We start from the raw sequence: 18,048 nt of genomic DNA on the forward strand, positions 1-18,048 counted from the left end.
TTTTTTGATATGACTTCAATTGTTATTTTGGGGCAATTTCCTGGGTTATTTCTTCCTCAGTATGTCAACTGTCTGTTGTTCTTTGCTTTTTCTCTTTCACGGATGCCATCTTGTTTGGAAGGTTGTTTAGACCAAGTTAGTGGCCTTTTAGGTGTCCTCCACATGAATCGGAGTTCACTTTTTGAATAATGGGAATTATATGCCACGGGCCGGGGGAAGCATCAGGATTTTAGAGATGCTTAGGTGGGGCATGGCCAAAAAAGGTTGGGAGCCACTGCTCTGGGTCCTTGGCCTTCAGCCCTCCCTCTTGCCCCTGTGCCTGCTCAGCCATGCCTGACACCTTGGCGCTCGGTCTCGCTCTGCACAGAGCCCTGGGTCTTGCTGTCCGCCCCTCTCTTCTCCTTCCTCTGCCAGCCGTCGTCTCTCTGCCAGATCATCTCCAGTCCCAGCTGGGCCTTGCTTCTGCTCTACAGCCCTTCAGGTGCTCTCTGATCACATCAGTCCACCCTAAATTTCCCCGTTGGTCGCTCCTGTCTCCCTCAGCCCTCCTCCTCAAGAGGCCTCAGTGCCAGGACCAAACCTTGGTGCTCTGCTCCCTACTCACTCCAGGTGAAGCCCAGGGTGCCACCCTCTATCCTTCCAGGTGATTTCTCGGCTACATCCCTTTGCTTGCTGTCTGCCTGGTCCAGGGTCCCTTAGCCCCATTCTGACATGCTTGAGTCTCATACCCCCACCTCCTCACCTGCTCATGCTTCGCCTCTCTGCCCAGCTCTCCTCTCTGCCCCTTCCACCCAGTGATTCTCACCCGAGGGTGCATGACCCCCCAAGGAGGCCTATCAGCAACATCTTTGGGGTGTGTTTTTGTGTTTTCTTTTGAATTTTTTTTGGTTTTGTTGTTTCAAGCAGTGTACTGCTCCCCCTTCAGATGGTGTGATAGGCCTCCCTTGGGGGTCATGCCCACCCCCCCCTCGGGTGAAACTCACCCCCCCCACCCCCGGGAAGAATCACTGCTGTGGAAGCCCAACCTGACTCCTGGGCTGCACTCACCCTTGGGCCTCTAGCCTTCTACTGGTTGCCATTGACACATTTTCCTGCAAGATCCCAGCATTCGCACCATTCTCTCACTGTCCCGACACTGTCCTCCTGCAACTGCCCGACTCCCTTCCAACCCCAATCTGCAAAACACCATTATTTATCTGTAGCCACCACCACAATTCCAAAACACACACACACACACACACACACACACACACACACACACACACACACACACTCACACTCACCCACGCGTAAGCTACTCCTTCCTCCCTATCTTTACGACTCTGGTGCCTTGTGGAAGTACCTTTGTCCCAGGACCTGGACGTTCTCAGCTCTTGCTCTTCTCCCTTTTCTGGATGTTATCCCTCCTCTCACACCCCTGGCATGATCCTTCCACAGAGCCCCTGTGGTCCTCTCAGGTGCTGGTGTGTTTTCCGCCAACCAGACTTTTGCCTTCGCCTATCCTGCTAGGGCTACACTCCAGTGGGCTCTCTGTGTAGATTTCCTGCTCTGGCCCTCCTGCTCCTTAGTTGTCCTCATCATGCCCAGCACTTGACACGGAATCAGCCCACAATGTGCATTAAAGGTGTTGGGTATTCCCGTGCATGGAGCTTGGCTCCCTTCACCCAACCCCATCCCAATCCATGTCCTCCTCTCCAACCCTGGCACACTAGAAACGCCTCCAGACTCGACCCCCGATCCCACCTCTCCCTGCCTCCATGCTCCACCCTCTGCTTGACCCTCAATGTCCCATCCTACTTCCCCTATGACTTGCTAGTCAGATGAAGGATTGATTGGTCCTTCCATGACCTGTGCTGGTCTCTTCACTTACACTCCTCCTTCCCCCATTGCCCGCTCTCTCTTGCCCAAGAGGGGTCTGCTGACTCCAACTGCTGTCCCCTGTTCCTTACCTTTGGGGGTCCACCATTATGAGATGGTGGTGGCTTACCTGGCCTTCTCTGTAACCTCACCTCCTCTCGCCTAGCCCTGCTCTGACAGGGTTGTCCCCAGGCTTTTCCATGGGACATTTCTGCACACCTCGTCGTCCTCTGACCTCATCCCACCAGGCCGGCATTGCTCTTTGGCCTTACCCACTCTGTGATCTTCAGCCTGCGTGGGCTCCTGCCCGCCCTTGAGCCACCCATGGGAGGAAAGTACCTGCCTTCTCCTAGAGGCCACCCAGGTTTCCTTCTTTACCATTCTTTGGGTGCAGTTCATTCGTCCCCTGTCCTTTCTCACTCTTTTGTGCCCTTGGAATTTGGCCCCTCTCCTACACTCTCCCACACCCCGAATGTGCTCACCTGAAGTCCTACCTCTTGGGCCTGGGTTCATCATCTTTCTTGCTTGGCTTCTCTACTGCATAGGTAGCAAGAAAACTGTCCTTCCTCAGCCAGGTGACATTTCTGCAGTCACAGACTGTACCTCTTCTTGCTGATGCCCATGGTGCTCTGTGTGCTCGTTACCTCATTCCTCCCCTTCTGCACACCCCACTGCCATCTCCTTGGCCCTCATATACTCTCCTGCATCTGCCCGCTTGCCTACGCCCTCTCCTCACAGCCTGTGAACCTGGACTGTGATTTCCTCCAGGGACACGCGAACCTCGGTACTGGTTACCTTTCCTGATTCCATTGGGACCCCTTTGTTGCACAGTCTTGGGGCACAGCCCTTGGGGAGCCTCTTCCTCTGATTCCCCTACCTCTTCCTTATCAGTCTGGGTCAGTGGTTCCCACCGTTCACAGTGGGGCAATTTGGATTTAACGGGGGCGATTTCAAACGAGTTGATAAGAGTGAATTTCTTGCATTTCTGAAGCTTCTTGGAGCTTCATATACTAGTAGAGTAGAGAAAGATCTTTTGTGACATATTCATCACTTAAGTTCTCTGTTATACGTTTCGTTTTTAATTTTTTTTTTGTTTTTTTCTCGTTTCAAGTATTACAAATACTAGTACATCTGTGTCCTTCTCCCCCCAATTGACCTTCCCCCAGCCTCCCCTACCCCCCGGCATCAGTTATATGTTTAAGAGTTTATTTGCTATTTTTTGATATGACTTCAATTGTTATTTTGGGGCAATTTCTGGGTTATTTCTTCCTCAGTATGTCAACTGTCTGTTGTTCTTTGCTTTTTCTCTTTCACGGATGCCATCTTGTTTGGAAGGTTGTTTAGACCAAGTTAGTGGCCTTTTAGGTGTCCTCCACATGAATCGGAGTTCACTTTTTGAATAATGGGAATTATATGCCACGGGCCGGGGGAAGCATCAGGATTTTAGAGATGCTTAGGTGGGGCATGGGCAAAAAAAGGTTGGGAGCCACTGCTCTGGGTCCTTGGCCTTCAGCCCTCCCTCTTGCCCCTGTGCCTGCTCAGCCATGCCTGACACCTTGGCGCTCGGTCTCGCTCTGCACAGAGCCCTGGGTCTTGCTGTCCGCCCCTCTCTTCTCCTTCCTCTGCCAGCCGTCGTCTCTCTGCCAGATCATCTCCAGTCCCAGCTGGGCCTTGCTTCTGCTCTACAGCCCTTCAGGTGCTCTCTGATCACATCAGTCCACCCTAAATTTCCCCGTTGGTCGCTCCTGTCTCCCTCAGCCCTCCTCCTCAAGAGGCCTCAGTGCCTGGACCAAACCTTGGTGCTCTCCTCCCTACTCACTCCAGGTGAAGCCCGGGGTGCCACCCTCTATCCTTCCAGGTGATTTCTCGGCTACATCCCTTTGCTTGCTGTCTGCCTGGTCCAGGGTCCCTTAGCCCCATTCTGACATGCTTGAGTCTCATACCCCCACCTCCTCACCTGCTCATGCTTCGCCTCTCTGCCCAGCTCTCCTCTCTGCCCCTTCCACCCAGTGATTCTCACCCGAGGGTGCATGACCCCCCAAGGAGGCCTATCAGCAACATCTTTGGGGTGTGTTTTTGTGTTTTCTTTTGAATTTTTTTTGGTTTTGTTGTTTCAAGCAGTGTACTGCTCCCCCTTCAGATGGTGTGATAGGCCTCCCTTGGGGGTCATGCCCACCCCCCCCTCGGGTGAAACTCACCCCCCCCCACCCCCGGGAAGAATCACTGCTGTGGAAGCCCAACCTGACTCCTGGGCTGCACTCACCCTTGGGCCTCTAGCCTTCTACTGGTTGCCATTGACACATTTTCCTGCAAGATCCCAGCATTCACACCATTCTCTCACTGTCCCGACACTGTCCTCCTGCAACTGCCCGACTCCCTTCCAACCCCAATCTGCAAAACACCATTATTTATCTGTAGCCACCACCACAATTCCAAAACACACACACACACACACACACACACACACACACACACACACACACACTCACACTCACCCACGCGTAAGCTACTCCTTCCTCCCTATCTTTACGACTCTGGTGCCTTGTGGAAGTACCTTTGTCCCAGGACCTGGACGTTCTCAGCTCTTGCTCTTCTCCCTTTTCTGGATGTTATCCCTCCTCTCACACCCCTGGCATGATCCTTCCACAGAGTCCCTGTGGTCCTCTCAGGTGCTGGTGTGTTTTCCGCCAACCAGACTTTTGCCTTCGCCTATCCTGCTAGGGCTACACTCCAGTGGGCTCTCTGGGTGGATTCCCTGCTCTGGCCCTCCTGCTCCTTAGTTGTCCTCATCATGCCCACCACTTGACACGGAATTAGCCCACTATGTGCATTAAAGGAGTTGGGTATTCCCGTGCATGGAGCTTGGCTCCCTTCACCCAACCCCATCCCAATCCATGTCCTCCTCTCCAACCCTGGCACACTAGAAACGCCTCCAGACTCGACCCCCGATCCCACCTCTCCCTGCCTCCATGCTCCACCCTCTGCTTAACCCTCAATGTCCCATCCTACTTCCCCTATGACTTGCTAGTCAGATGAAGGATTGATTGGTCCTTCCATGACCTGTGCTGGTCTCTTCACTTACACTCCTCCTTCCCCCATTGCCCGCTCTCTCTTGCCCAAGAGGGGTCTGCTGACTCCAACTGCTGTCCCCTGTTCCTTACCGTTGGGGGTCCACCATTATGAGATGGTGGTGGCTTACCTGGCCTTCTCTGTAACCTCACCTCCTCTCGCCTAGCCCTGCTCTGACAGGGTTGTCCCCAGGCTTTTCCATGGGACATTTCTCCACACCTCGTCGTCCTCTGACCTCATCCCACCAGGCCGGCATTGCTCTTTGGCCTTACCCACTCTGTGATCTTCAGCCTGCGTGGGCTCCTGCCCGCCCTTGAGCCACCCATGGGAGGAAAGTACCTGCCTTCTCCTAGAGGCCACCCAGGTTTCCTTCTTTACCATTCTTTGGGTGCAGTTCATTCGTCCCCTGTGCTTTCTCACTCTTTTGTGCCCTTGGAATTTGGCCCCTCTCCTACACTCTCCCACACCCCGAATGTGCTCACCTGAAGTCCTACCTCTTGGGCCTGGGTTCATCATCTTTCTTGCTTGGCTTCTCTACTGCATAGGTAGCAAGAAAACTGTCCTTCCTCAGCCAGGTGACATTTCTGCAGTCACAGACTGTACCTCTTCTTGCTGATGCCCATGGTGCTCTGTGTGCTCGTTACCTCATTCCTCCCCTTCTGCACACCCCACTGCCATCTCCTTGGCCCTCATATACTCTCCTGCATCTGCCCGCTTGCCTACGCCCTCTCCTCACAGCCTGTGAACGTGGACTGTGATTTCCTCCAGGGACACGCGAACCTCGGTACTGGTTACCTTTCCTGATTCCATTGGGACCCCTTTGTTGCACAGTCTTGGGGCACAGCCCTTGGGGAGCCTCTTCCTCTGATTCCCCTACCTCTTCCTTATCAGTCTGGGTCAGTGGTTCCCACCGTTCACAGTGGGGCAATTTGGATTTAACGGGGGCGATTTCAAACGAGTTGATAAGAGTGAATTTCTTGCATTTCTGAAGCTTCTTGGAGCTTCAGATACTAGTAGAGTAGAGAAAGATCTTTTGTGACATATTCATCACTTAAGTTCTCTGTTATACGTTTCGTTTTTTTTGTTGTTGTTGTTTTTTTCTCGTTTCAAGTATTACAAATACTAGTACATCTGTGTCCTTCTCCCCCCAATTGACCTTCCCATCAGCCTCCCCTACCCCCCGGCATCAGTTATATGTTTAAGAGTTTATTTGCTATTTTTTGATATGACTTCAATTGTTATTTTGGGGCAATTTCTGGGTTATTTCTTCCTCAGTATGTCAACTGTCTGTTGTTCTTTGCTTTTTCTCTTTCACGGATGCCATCTTGTTTGGAAGGTTGTTTAGACCAAGTTAGTGGCCTTTTAGGTGTCCTCCACATGAATCGGAGTTCACTTTTTGAATAATGGGAATTATATGCCACGGGCCGGGGGAAGCATCGGGATTTTAGAGATGCTTAGGTGGGGCATGGGCAAAAAAAGGTTGGGAGCCACTGCTCTGGGTCCTTGGCCTTCAGCCCTCCCTCTTGCCCCTGTGCCTGCTCTGCCATGCCGGACACCTTGGCACTCGGTCTCGCTCTGCACAGAGCCCTGGGTCTTGCTGTCCGGCCCTCTCTTCTCCTTCCTCTGCCAGCCGTCGTCTCTCTGCCAGATCATCTCCAGTCCCAGCTGGGCCTTGCTTCTGCTCTACAGCCCTTCAGGTGCTCTCTGATCACATCAGTCCACCCTAAATTTCCCCGTTGGTCGCTCCTGTCTCCCTCAGCCCTCCTCCTCAAGAGGCCTCAGTGCCTGGACCAAACCTTGGTGCTCTCCTCCCTACTCACTCCAGGTGAAGCCCAGGGTGCCACCCTCTATCCTTCCAGGTGATTTCTCGGCTACATCCCTTTGCTTGCTGTCTGCCTGGTCCAGGGTCCCTTAGCCCCATTCTGACATGCTTGAGTCTCATACCCCCACCTCCTCACCTGCTCATGCTTCGCCTCTCTGCCCAGCTCTCCTCTCTGCCCCTTCCACCCAGTGATTCTCACCCGAGGGTGCATGACCCCCCAAGGAGGCCTATCAGCAACATCTTTGGGGTGTGTTTTTGTGTTTTCTTTTGAATTTTTTTTGGTTTTGTTGTTTCAAGCAGTGTACTGCTCCCCCTTCAGATGGTGTGATAGGCCTCCCTTGGGGGTCATGCCCACCCCCCCCTCGGGGGAAACTCACCCCCCCCCCACCCCCGGGAAGAATCACTGCTGTGGAAGCCCAACCTGACTCCTGGGCTGCACTCACCCTTGGGCCTCTAGCCTTCTACTGGTTGCCATTGACACATTTTCCTGCAAGATCCCAGCATTCACACCATTCTCTCACTGTCCCGACACTGTCCTCTTGCAACTGCCCGACTCCCTTCCAACCCCAATCTGCAAAACTCCATTATTTATCTGTAGCCACCACCACAATTCCAAAACACACACACACACACACACACACACACACACACACACACACACACTCACACTCACCCACGCGTAAGGTACTCCTTCCTCCCTATCTTTACGACTCTGGTGCCTTGTGGAAGTACCTTTGTCCCAGGACCTGGACGTTCTCAGCTCTTGCTCTTCTCCCTTTTCTGGATGTTATCCCTCCTCTCACACCCCTGGCATGATCCTTCCACAGAGTCCCTGTGGTCCTCTCAGGTGCTGGTGTGTTTTCCGCCAACCAGACTTTTGCCTTCGCCTATCCTGCTAGGGCTACACTCCAGTGGGCTCTCTGTGTGGATTCCCTGCTCTGGCCCTCCTGCTCCTTAGTTGTCCTCATCATGCCCACCACTTGACACGGAATCAGCCCACAATGTGCATTAAAGGAGTTGGGTATTCCCGTGCATGGAGCTTGGCTCCCTTCACCCAACCCCATCCCAATCCATGTCCTCCTCTCCAACCCTGGCACACTAGAAACGCCTCCAGACTCGACCCCCGATCCCACCTCTCCCTGCCTCCATGCTCCACCCTCTGCTTGACCCTCAATGTCCCATCCTACTTCCCCTATGACTTGCTAGTCAGATGAAGGATTGATTGGTCCTTCCATGACCTGTGCTGGTCTCTTCACTTACACTCCTCCTTCCCCCATTGCCCGCTCTCTCATGCCCAAGAGGGGTCTGCTGACTTCAACTGCTGTCCCCTGTTCCTTACCTTTGGGGGTCCACCATTATGAGATGGTGGTGGCTTACCTGGCCTTCTCTGTAACCTCACCTCCTCTCGCCTAGCCCTGCTCTGACAGGGTTGTCCCCAGGCTTTAGCATGGGACATTTCTCCACACCTCGTCGTCCTCTGACCTCATCCCACCAGGCCGGCATTGCTCTTTGGCCTTACCCACTCTGTGATCTTCAGCCTGCGTGGGCTCCTGCCCGCCCTTGAGCCACCCATGGGAGGAAAGTACCTGCCTTCTCCTAGAGGCCACCCAGGTTTCCTTCTTTACCATTCTTTGGGTGCAGTTCATTCGTCCCCTGTCCTTTCTCACTCTTTTGTGCCCTTGGAATTTGGCCCCTCTCCTACACTCTCCCACACCCCGAATGTGCTCACCTGAAGTCCTACCTCTTGGGCCTGGGTTCATCATCTTTCTTGCTTGGCTTCTCTACTGCATAGGTAGCAAGAAAACTGTCCTTCCTCAGCCAGGTGACATTTCTGCAGTCACAGACTGTACCTCTTCTTGCTGATGCCCATGGTGCTCTGTGTGCTCGTTACCTCATTCCTCCCCTTCTGCACACCCCACTGCCATCTCCTTGGCCCTCATATACTCTCCTGCATCTGCCCGCTTGCCTACGCCCTCTCCTCACAGCCTGTGAACGTGGACTGTGATTTCCTCCAGGGACACGCGAACCTCGGTACTGGTTACCTTTCCTGATTCCATTGGGACCCCTTTGTTGCACAGTCTTGGGGCACAGCCCTTGGGGAGCCTCTTCCTCTGATTCCCCTACCTCTTCCTTATCAGTCTGGGTCAGTGGTTCCCACCGTTCACAGTGGGGCAATTTGGATTTAACGGGGGCGATTTCAAACGAGTTGATAAGAGTGAATTTCTTGCATTTCTGAAGCTTCTTGGAGCTTCAGATACTAGTAGAGTAGAGAAAGATCTTTTGTGACATATTCATCACTTAAGTTCTCTGTTATACGTTTCGTTTTTTTTGTTGTTGTTGTTTTTTTCTCGTTTCAAGTATTACAAATACTAGTACATCTGTGTCCTTCTCCCCCCAATTGACCTTCCCATCAGCCTCCCCTACCCCCCGGCATCAGTTATATGTTTAAGAGTTTATTTGCTATTTTTTGATATGACTTCAATTGTTATTTTGGGGCAATTTCTGGGTTATTTCTTCCTCAGTATGTCAACTGTCTGTTGTTCTTTGCTTTTTCTCTTTCACGGATGCCATCTTGTTTGGAAGGTTGTTTAGACCAAGTTAGTGGCCTTTTAGGTGTCCTCCACATGAATCGGAGTTCACTTTTTGAATAATGGGAATTATATGCCACGGGCCGGGGGAAGCATCAGGATTTTAGAGATGCTTAGGTGGGGCATGGGCAAAAAAAGGTTGGGAGCCACTGCTCTGGGTCCTTGGCCTTCAGCCCTCCCTCTTGCCCCTGTGCCTGCTGAGCCATGCCTGACACCTTGGCGCTCGGTCTCGCTCTGCACAGAGCCCTGGGTCTTGCTGTCCGGCCCTCTCTTCTCCTTCCTCTGCCAGCCGTCGTCTCTCTGCCAGATCATCTCCAGTCCCAGCTGGGCCTTGCTTCTGCTCTACAGCCCTTCAGGTGCTCTCTGATCACATCAGTCCACCCTAAATTTCCCCGTTGGTCGCTCCTGTCTCCCTCAGCCCTCCTCCTCAAGAGGCCTCAGTGCCTGGACCAAACCTTGGTGCTCTCCTCCCTACTCACTCCAGGTGAAGCCCAGGGTGCCACCCTCTATCCTTCCAGGTGATTTCTCGGCTACATCCCTTTGCTTGCTGTCTGCCTGGTCCAGGGTCCCTTAGCCCCATTCTGACATGCTTGAGTCTCATACCCCCACCTCCTCACCTGCTCATGCTTCGCCTCTCTGCCCAGCTCTCCTCTCTGCCCCTTCCACCCAGTGATTCTCACCCGAGGGTGCATGACCCCCCAAGGAGGCCTATCAGCAACATCTTTGGGGTGTGTTTTTGTGTTTTCTTTTGAATTTTTTTTGGTTTTGTTGTTTCAAGCAGTGTACTGCTCCCCCTTCAGATGGTGTGATAGGCCTCCCTTGGGGGTCATGCCCACCCCCCCCTCGGGGGAAACTCACCCCCCCCCACCCCCGGGAAGAATCACTGCTGTGGAAGCCCAACCTGACTCCTGGGCTGCACTCACCCATGGGCCTCTAGCCTTCTACTGGTTGCCATTGACACATTTTCCTGCAAGATCCCAGCATTCGCACCATTCTCTCACTGTCCCGACACTGTCCTCCTGCAACTGCCCGACTACCTTCCAACCCCAATCTGCAAAACACCATTATTTATCTGTAGCCACCACCACAATTCCAAAACACACACACACACACGCACACACACACACACACACACACACACACACTCTCACACTCACCCACGCGTAAGGTACTCCTTCCTCCCTATCTTTACGACTCTGGTGCCTTGTGGAAGTACCTTTGTCCCAGGACCTGGACGTTCTCAGCTCTTGCTCTTCTCCCTTTTCTGGATGTTATCCCTCCTCTCACACCCCTGGCATGATCCTTCCACAGAGCCCCTGTGGTCCTCTCAGGTGCTGGTGTGTTTTCCGCCAACCAGACTTTTGCCTTCGCCTATCCTGCTAGGGCTACACTCCAGTGGGCTCTCTGGGTGGATTCCCTGGTCTGGCCCTCCTGCTCCTTAGTTGTCCTCATCATGCCCAGCACTTGACACGGAATTAGCCCACTATGTTCATTAAAGGAGTTGGGTATTCCCGTGCATGGAGCTTGGCTCCCTTCACCCAACCCCATCCCAATCCATGTCCTCCTCTCCAACCCTGGCACACTAGAAACGCCTCCAGACTCGACCCCCGATCCCACCTCTCCCTGCCTCCATGCTCCACCCTCTGCTTGACCCTCAATGTCCCATCCTACTTCCCCTATGACTTGCTAGTCAGATGAAGGATTGATTGGTCCTTCCATGACCTGTGCTGGTCTCTTCACTTACACTCCTCCTTCCCCCATTGCCCGCTCTCTCTTGCCCAAGAGGGGTCTGCTGACTCCAACTGCTGTCCCCTGTTCCTTACCTTTGGGGGTCCACCATTATGAGGTGGTCCTGGCTTACCTGTCCTTCTCTGTAACCTCACCTCCTCTCGCCTAGCCCTGCTCTGACAGGATTTTCCCCAGGCTTTTCCATGGGCCACTTCTCCACACCTCATCCTCCTGTGACCTCATCCTACCAGGCCGGCATTGATCTTTGCCCTTATCCTCTATGTGATTTTCACCCTGTTTATGGTTGTTCACTCCCTTGTGCCGCTCAAGGGAGTCAAATGGTGCCTTCACCTAGTCCCCCCCCCCCCCATGTTTCGCTCTTTACCATTCTTAGGGTGCAGTGCTTTCGTCCCCAGTTCGTCCTCACTCTTTTTTCCCTTGGAATTTGGCCCCTCTCCTACACTCTCCCACAGTCCAACTGTGCTCACCTGAAGTCCTACCTCTTGGGCCTGGGTTCATCATCTTTCTTGCTTGGCTTCTCTACTGCATAGGTAGCAAGAAAACTGTCCTTCCTCAGCCAGGTGACATTCCTGCAGCCACAGACTGTACCTCTTCTTGCTGATGCCCATGATGCTCTGTGTGCTCCTTACCTCATTCCTCACCTTCTTCACACCCCACTGCCGTCTCCCTGGCCCCCATTTACTCTCCTGCATCTGCCCGCCTGCCTACGCCCTCTCCTCACAGCCTGTGAACGTGGACTGTGATTTCCTCCAGGGACACGCGAACCTCGGTACTGGTTACCTTTCCTGATTCCATTGGGACCCCTTTGTTGCACAGTCTTGGGGCACAGCCCTTGGGGAGCCTCTTCCTCTGATTCCCCTACCTCTTCCTTATCAGTCTGGGTCAGCGGTTCCCACCGTTCACAGTGGGGCAATTTGGATTTAACGGGGGCGATTTCAAACGAGTTGATAAGAGTGAATTTCTTGCATTTCTGAAGCTTTTTGGAGCTTCAGATACTAGTAGAGTAGAGAAAGATCTTTTGTGACATATTCATTACTTAAGTTCTCTTTTGTACGTTTCGTTTTTATTTTTTTTTTTTTTTTCTCATTTCAAGCATTACAAATACTAGTACATCTGTGTCCTTCTCCCCCCAATTGACCTTCCCATCAGCCTCCCCTACCCCCCGGCATCAGTTATATGTTTAAGAGTTTATTTGCTATTTTTTGATATGACTTCAATTGTTATTTTGGGGCAATTTCTGGGTTATTTCTTCCTCAGTATGTCAACTGTCTGTTGTTCTTTGCTTTTTCTCTTTCACGGATGCCATCTTGTTTGGAAGGTTGTTTAGACCAAGTTAGTGGCCTTTTAGGTGTCCTCCACATGAATCGGAGTTCACTTTTTGAATAATGGGAATTATATGCCACGGGCCGGGGGAAGCATCAGGATTTTAGAGATGCTTAGGTGGGGCAGGGGCAAAAAAAGGTTGGGAGCCACTGCTCTGGGTCCTTGGCCATCAGCCCTCCCTCTTGCCCCTGTGCCTGCTCAGCCATGCCTGACACCTTGGCGCTCGGTCTCGCTCTGCAAAGAGCCCTGGGTCTTGCTGTCCGCCCCTCTCTTCTGCTTCCTCTGCCAGCCGTCGTCTCTCTGCCAGATCATCTCCAGTCCCAGCTGGGCCTTGCTTCTGCTCTACAGCCCTTCAGGTGCTCTCTGATCACATCAGTCCACCCTAAATTTCCCCGTTGGTCGCTCCTGTCTCCCTCAGCCCTCCTCCTCAAGAGGCCTCAGTGCCAGGACCAAACCTTGGTGCTCTGCTCTCTACTCACTCAAGTGAATCCCAGGATGCCACCCTCTATCCTTCCAGGTGATTTCCGGCTACATCCACTTTCTCGCTTTCTCCTTGGTTCTGGATCTTTTAACCCCTTTCCGACATTCCTGACTCTCATGCAACCACCCCACTCCCTTCCAAACCCTGGTGTGCAAAACACCATCATTAGGTCATGCCACCACCACAATCCCAACACACACACTTAAGTTACTCCTTCCTCCCTCCCATTATGGCTCTTGTTTCTGTGGAAATATCTTTGGCCCAGAATCTGGTCTTTCTCAGCACTTGATATTGTCCCTTTCTCTATCCATCCTCCCACACCACTGGCATATTTCTCCCAGAGCCCTTTGTATGATTTCTTCCAACCGGACCTTTCCCTTTCCTTCTTCTTGCAATTTCTCTCCTTGGTTTTCTCTGCTTGGGTTCCCTGGTCTTTCCCTCAACTCTTCCACTCTTGCAATAACCCTGGCATGATCCTTCTGTGCATCTTCTGTGGTCCTTTTGAGTCTTCTCTTTTTTCCCCCTCAACCTGACCTTTCCCTTCCCTCTTTCCTACAGATCCTCTTCTTGCGTCCCCTCTCTTCTTGCCTTCCCCCTCTTAAACCTGTTATCATCACTCCAAACACTTGATGTGGAATCAGTCCACAATCTCCATTAACAAAGATGGTTTTTCCCATGCATGGAGATTGGCTCCCGTTTCCCAATCTCTTCTGAAATCCCAAGGTCAATCTGCTGGCATGCACTCAACCTTGCCCACCTCCTGTTTTCCAGTGGTTTCCTCTGACAGGTGTTCCTTGAAGATTCCAGTCTTGCCCCCTTCCTCCCACCCCCCCCCCCCACACACACACTATCCCAGCACTGTTTTCTTGTAAGCACCACACTCCCTTCCATATATTCTGCCACCTGACATTTCAAAACTCCCAGTCTGCTTTAGAGCATTGTTTTTTACTTTGGACACTCTCATACTCTTCCTGCCATCCCCTTTTTTTGACTCTCAGTTATTGTATCAATATCTTCATTCTGAGTTTTGTTTTTCTTGGCCATAATAGTCCTCACTTCCCTATTCTCCTATCAACCAGACCTTTCCCTTCTCCCCTTTCCTGGAGGTACTCTCCTGTGTCCTCTCTGGGTGGATTCACTGGTCTTTCCTACCCCCTCATCCTGTTGCCCTCACTCCCAATAGTTGAGATGGAATCAGTCCACAAGCTCAGATAAAGAAGTTGGTTTCCTTGGTGCCTAAAGTTTGGCTCATATAGTCCCATCCCCACCCTAGTGCCCATTGATCCCTACCCCTCCCTCCTGTCCAACCCCATCTTACCCAATCCCCACCCTAAAGCCCGGCTATTCCCCTCCCTACCTCCCTCCCCTTCCCCACCACCCACCCCATCCCGTGCTCCCACCCCATCCCGTGCTCCCACCCCATCCCCTGCTCCCACCCCATCCCCTCCTCCCACCCCAATCCCGCCGGATCCGGATTAAGTAGTATAGAGCCTGGCCAAAAAGTTTACCTTTGTCCCAACTTACAAGGCTTTATGAGCTTCCACTGTTCCCTGCCCCTGCTATCCTTGTTACTATGTCACTGCTCACAATGTTTGGCCCAGAAGTTTGACCTTTCCTCTGTTTCTCTCCTCTGAGACCTGCCAGGTGCCTACTCTGCCACCTTTCTCTTCTCCTTGGTCCCCCACTATCTTCAGTCCACTGTGGTCCACTCTCCATCCTCCCTGAATGCCTCGCATCACCTCGTCTGTCTCTGAGCGGTGACCCTTCACTAGCAGGGCATCAAAGCCCCAGATGGACATCATTCCCATGACCTTTCCTCAAGCTGTGCATATTTTCCTTTCATCCCAGGAAGTCACCCTGTCTCTTCTCTTTGGCTCATGCATCTCAAAGCTTCCTAATGTTTTTTATCATCAGTTCTCCTTAGGGATGTGCTTCCACCTGTGACCTGCTGTCACCATTTATACTCTTTCCACCCCTTAGCCATGCCACCTTCTCTCCTGCTGTCTCTCATCTAGTCCTCCACTGCCTCCAACCACTGCCTTCCCTTTATGCTACCTTTAGCTTGACCTTGCCCTGTCTCACTTTTCTTCCTCTTTCTCTCCCTTTAATCAAGATATTGCCTGCAGGACTAGACCCACACTTCCTCCTCTTCTTCCTTCCCTCACCTCCACTGCTTCCATCTTGCCTCCATCGGGCCTGATTGCACCTATGCCCATCACCCTTGCTCACCCCCTACCCTTGGACAAGGTTTGGATCCTCCCTTGGCCCTCTTACCCTCTAGGTCACATTCTCCTTACAACACCCATGTGCAGATTTTAAACCTTACTCTCACTCTTCATCTCATACTGCACTTCCCCCTCTGTTGTCCCTCAACCTCTTTAACAAGAGCCCCCATCCCACCCCTTGCTCTCTCCTGCTATGCCTCATTGCTACCCATATTCTTGGATTAGACCTATGACACCCCACTGATTTGAAAGTCCCCCATCCCTCTCTACTTCCCTATCTGGAATCTCTCCAACACATGCTAGAATTCTCCTTTCCAGCCTCCCTTGAACAGCACAGCATGGATTCCATGATGGTTGTAAAATGTCACCTCCTTCTTGATTCCTGTCTGCTGCTCCTCCATTTCTAAGCATATTTGCTACACACACACTGGACTCCATCAATGTGAGTCTGTCCAGACGTCCTTGAGATTAACTGCCAATGGTTTGTGCAGTGTGCCCCATTTCCTCACCACTACCATTGTAGCCCTCTCCCCAGTTGCTCCTGATGACCCTCGATCTTCAAATGCCCAAGTTATGTGGCCTCAGTCTGCTGTGCTCTATCCTATATCAGGTCTCAGTACCCCACGTGCCGCTTTTCTTTCCCCTGGGGTTCTGAAGATGCCCCCAGATCGGCAGTTCTTCGGTCTGCCTTCCCATTTCCTGCCTCCCATTAATGACCCTGAGTGCCTTACATATTCATAAGATTCTCTCCCCTCTCCTGAAATGCCTGCCCCTTTCTCTTCCCTAAGATAACTCACTCTGCTCATCTCCTGATCATGGCTCCCAAGACTCCACTGTGTCTCTGTTCCTAGGTGTGGACTGAATCTTGCTTTACACATCCTCTGCTTTATCTCTCACTGTCATCTTCAATAAACCCCTCAGCTTTATCTTCAATTTTCCATCCTGCTTTCCCCACGACCTGCTTACCCTGGGATGGATTCATGTTTTTTCCTTGATACTGGCTCCCTCTGACCTGCCCTAATATTATTCCTGTTGCAAAGTGCTGTACAAAATCCATCTTCTGTCTCAATTCACCCCAAGCATCCTACCTTTTCCAGTCCACCATTTTGGATAAGGTCCTTACCTATCTAAACTCCTATCTTAGCTTCTACATTTCACCATCCCCTGACTTACAGGGTTGTCCCTAATGGTTTCAGTGGGCCACTACCTCTACACCTCATCCACTCTCCTGTTTCTCATTAACCTCTACACAGTCCTCTTTCTCCTGCATGGGCTTCTTCATACCCTTGGTCCACTCATGGGAGTAGAGTTTCTGGGTTCCCCACTTTCTCTCCCTCCTTCAGGTACTTTATAATCCCTCTCTTAGTACAGTGTGTTCCCTAATCTTCTCAAGCCTATTCTGCCCTAGCTGCAAGGTGCCATCTCCTGCCCTTTCTCACTGTTTTGTCTCCTTAGAACATGGCCCCTCTCCTACACTCTCCCACAGTCCGAATGTGCTCACCTGATGTCCTACCTCTTGGGCCTGGGTTCATCATCTTTCCTGCTTTGCTTCTCTACTGCATACGTAGCAAGAGAACTGTCCTTCCTCAGCCAGGTGACATTTCTGCAGTCACAGACTGTACATCTCCTGGCTGATGCCCATGGTGCTCTGTGTGCTCCTTACCTCATTCCTCCCCTTCTTCACACCCCACTGCCGTCTCCTTGGCCCTCATATACTCTCCTGCATCTGCCCGCTTGCCTACGCCCTCTCCTCACAGCCTGTGACCCTGGACTGTGATTTCCTCCAGGGACTCACAAACCTCTTTCCCCGTTTCCACTGAGACCCCTTTGTTGTATGCTCTTGGGACACAGCCCTTGGGGAGCTCCGTCCTCTGATTCTCTTATCTCTTCCTTATCACTCTAGGACTTTTACCTTCACCCCTCCCTCTTGCCCCCACCCCCGCCCCCGCCTGCTAACCCATACTGGACACCATGGTCCTCAGTCTCGACCTGCGCAGAGGCCTAAGTACTGCTGTCCACCACTCCTTCTCTCCTTCCTCTGGCAGCCTTTGTCTCTCTCTTCCCCTAGATGATCTTCAGTGTGGGCTCCAGTCCCAGCTGGCCCTTCTTTGTGCTCTACAGCCTGTCAGGTGCTCTCTGCTCATTATCAGCCCAACTCAACTTTCCCTGTTCATCACTCCCTCTCCCTCAGCCCTCCTCCTCAAGAGGCCTCAGTTCCAAGACCAAACCTTGGTGCTCCACTCCGTACTCACTCAAGGTGAATACCAACACCCTCTCTGTATCCTTCCAGGTGAGTTCTCAGCCACATCCATTTGCTTGCTGTCTGCCTGGTCCAGGGTCCTTTAACCCCATTCTGACATTCTTAACTCTGATGCCTCCACCTCTCCCAGTCAGGCGCTCATCTGCTCATTCTTTGCCTCTCTGCCCAGCTCTCCTCTCTGCCCCTTCCACCCAGTGATTCTCACCTGAGGGTGCATGACCCCCAAGGCAGCCTATCAGCAACATCTTTGAGGTGTGTTTTTGTGTTTTCTGTTGGGACTTTTTGTTTTGTTTTTTGTTGTTGTTGTTTTGAGCAGAGCATTGCTCCCCCTTCAGATGGTGTGATAGGCCTACCTTGGGGGTCATGCCCCCCCCTCGAGTGAAATTCACCCCCTTTTCCCTGGGAAGAATCACTGCTGTGGAAACCCAACCTGACTCCTGGGCTGCACTCACCCTTGGGCCTCTCACGTTTCATACTTGACTGTTGATATTTGCTCCTAAAGGATCCCAGCGTTCAATCCCACTCTTGAATTCTCCTGACACTATCCTATTGGTAACACCACATTCCCTTCCATATTTATTCTTTCATACCCTGCATACCCCAAACCCCAGTCTGTATCACGGCATTTTTTTCACCCCTCTTTTCTAATAGCCCTCATGCCCTACACTCTTGAT

At 52.1% G+C, this 18,048-nt stretch overlaps 1 protein-coding gene and 2 long non-coding RNA genes across 5 annotated transcripts in view; 2 read left to right on the top strand and 1 right to left on the bottom strand.

The window, feature by feature from the left end:
* Positions 1 to 5,816, top strand: part of LOC118666403 — a 6,436-nt gene extending 620 nt beyond the window's left edge. The window contains exon 2 of the long non-coding RNA XR_004970963.1: positions 3,682 to 5,816. This is a non-coding gene — a long non-coding RNA (uncharacterized LOC118666403). The remainder of the gene's footprint in view (positions 1 to 3,681) is intronic.
* Positions 1 to 10,162, bottom strand: part of LOC118666402 — a 14,523-nt gene extending 4,361 nt beyond the window's left edge. The window contains exon 1 of the long non-coding RNA XR_004970962.1: positions 9,792 to 10,162. This is a non-coding gene — a long non-coding RNA (uncharacterized LOC118666402). The remainder of the gene's footprint in view (positions 1 to 9,791) is intronic.
* COPG2 (COPI coat complex subunit gamma 2) overlaps positions 1 to 18,048 on the top strand; it is a 150,433-nt gene that overhangs the window by 111,136 nt on the left and 21,249 nt on the right. The window lies entirely within an intron of this gene.

The sequence above is a fragment of the Myotis myotis genome, unplaced genomic scaffold (genome assembly GCF_014108235.1).
Source record: "Myotis myotis isolate mMyoMyo1 unplaced genomic scaffold, mMyoMyo1.p scaffold_m19_p_11, whole genome shotgun sequence".
Taxonomy (NCBI): Eukaryota; Metazoa; Chordata; class Mammalia; order Chiroptera; family Vespertilionidae; genus Myotis; species Myotis myotis.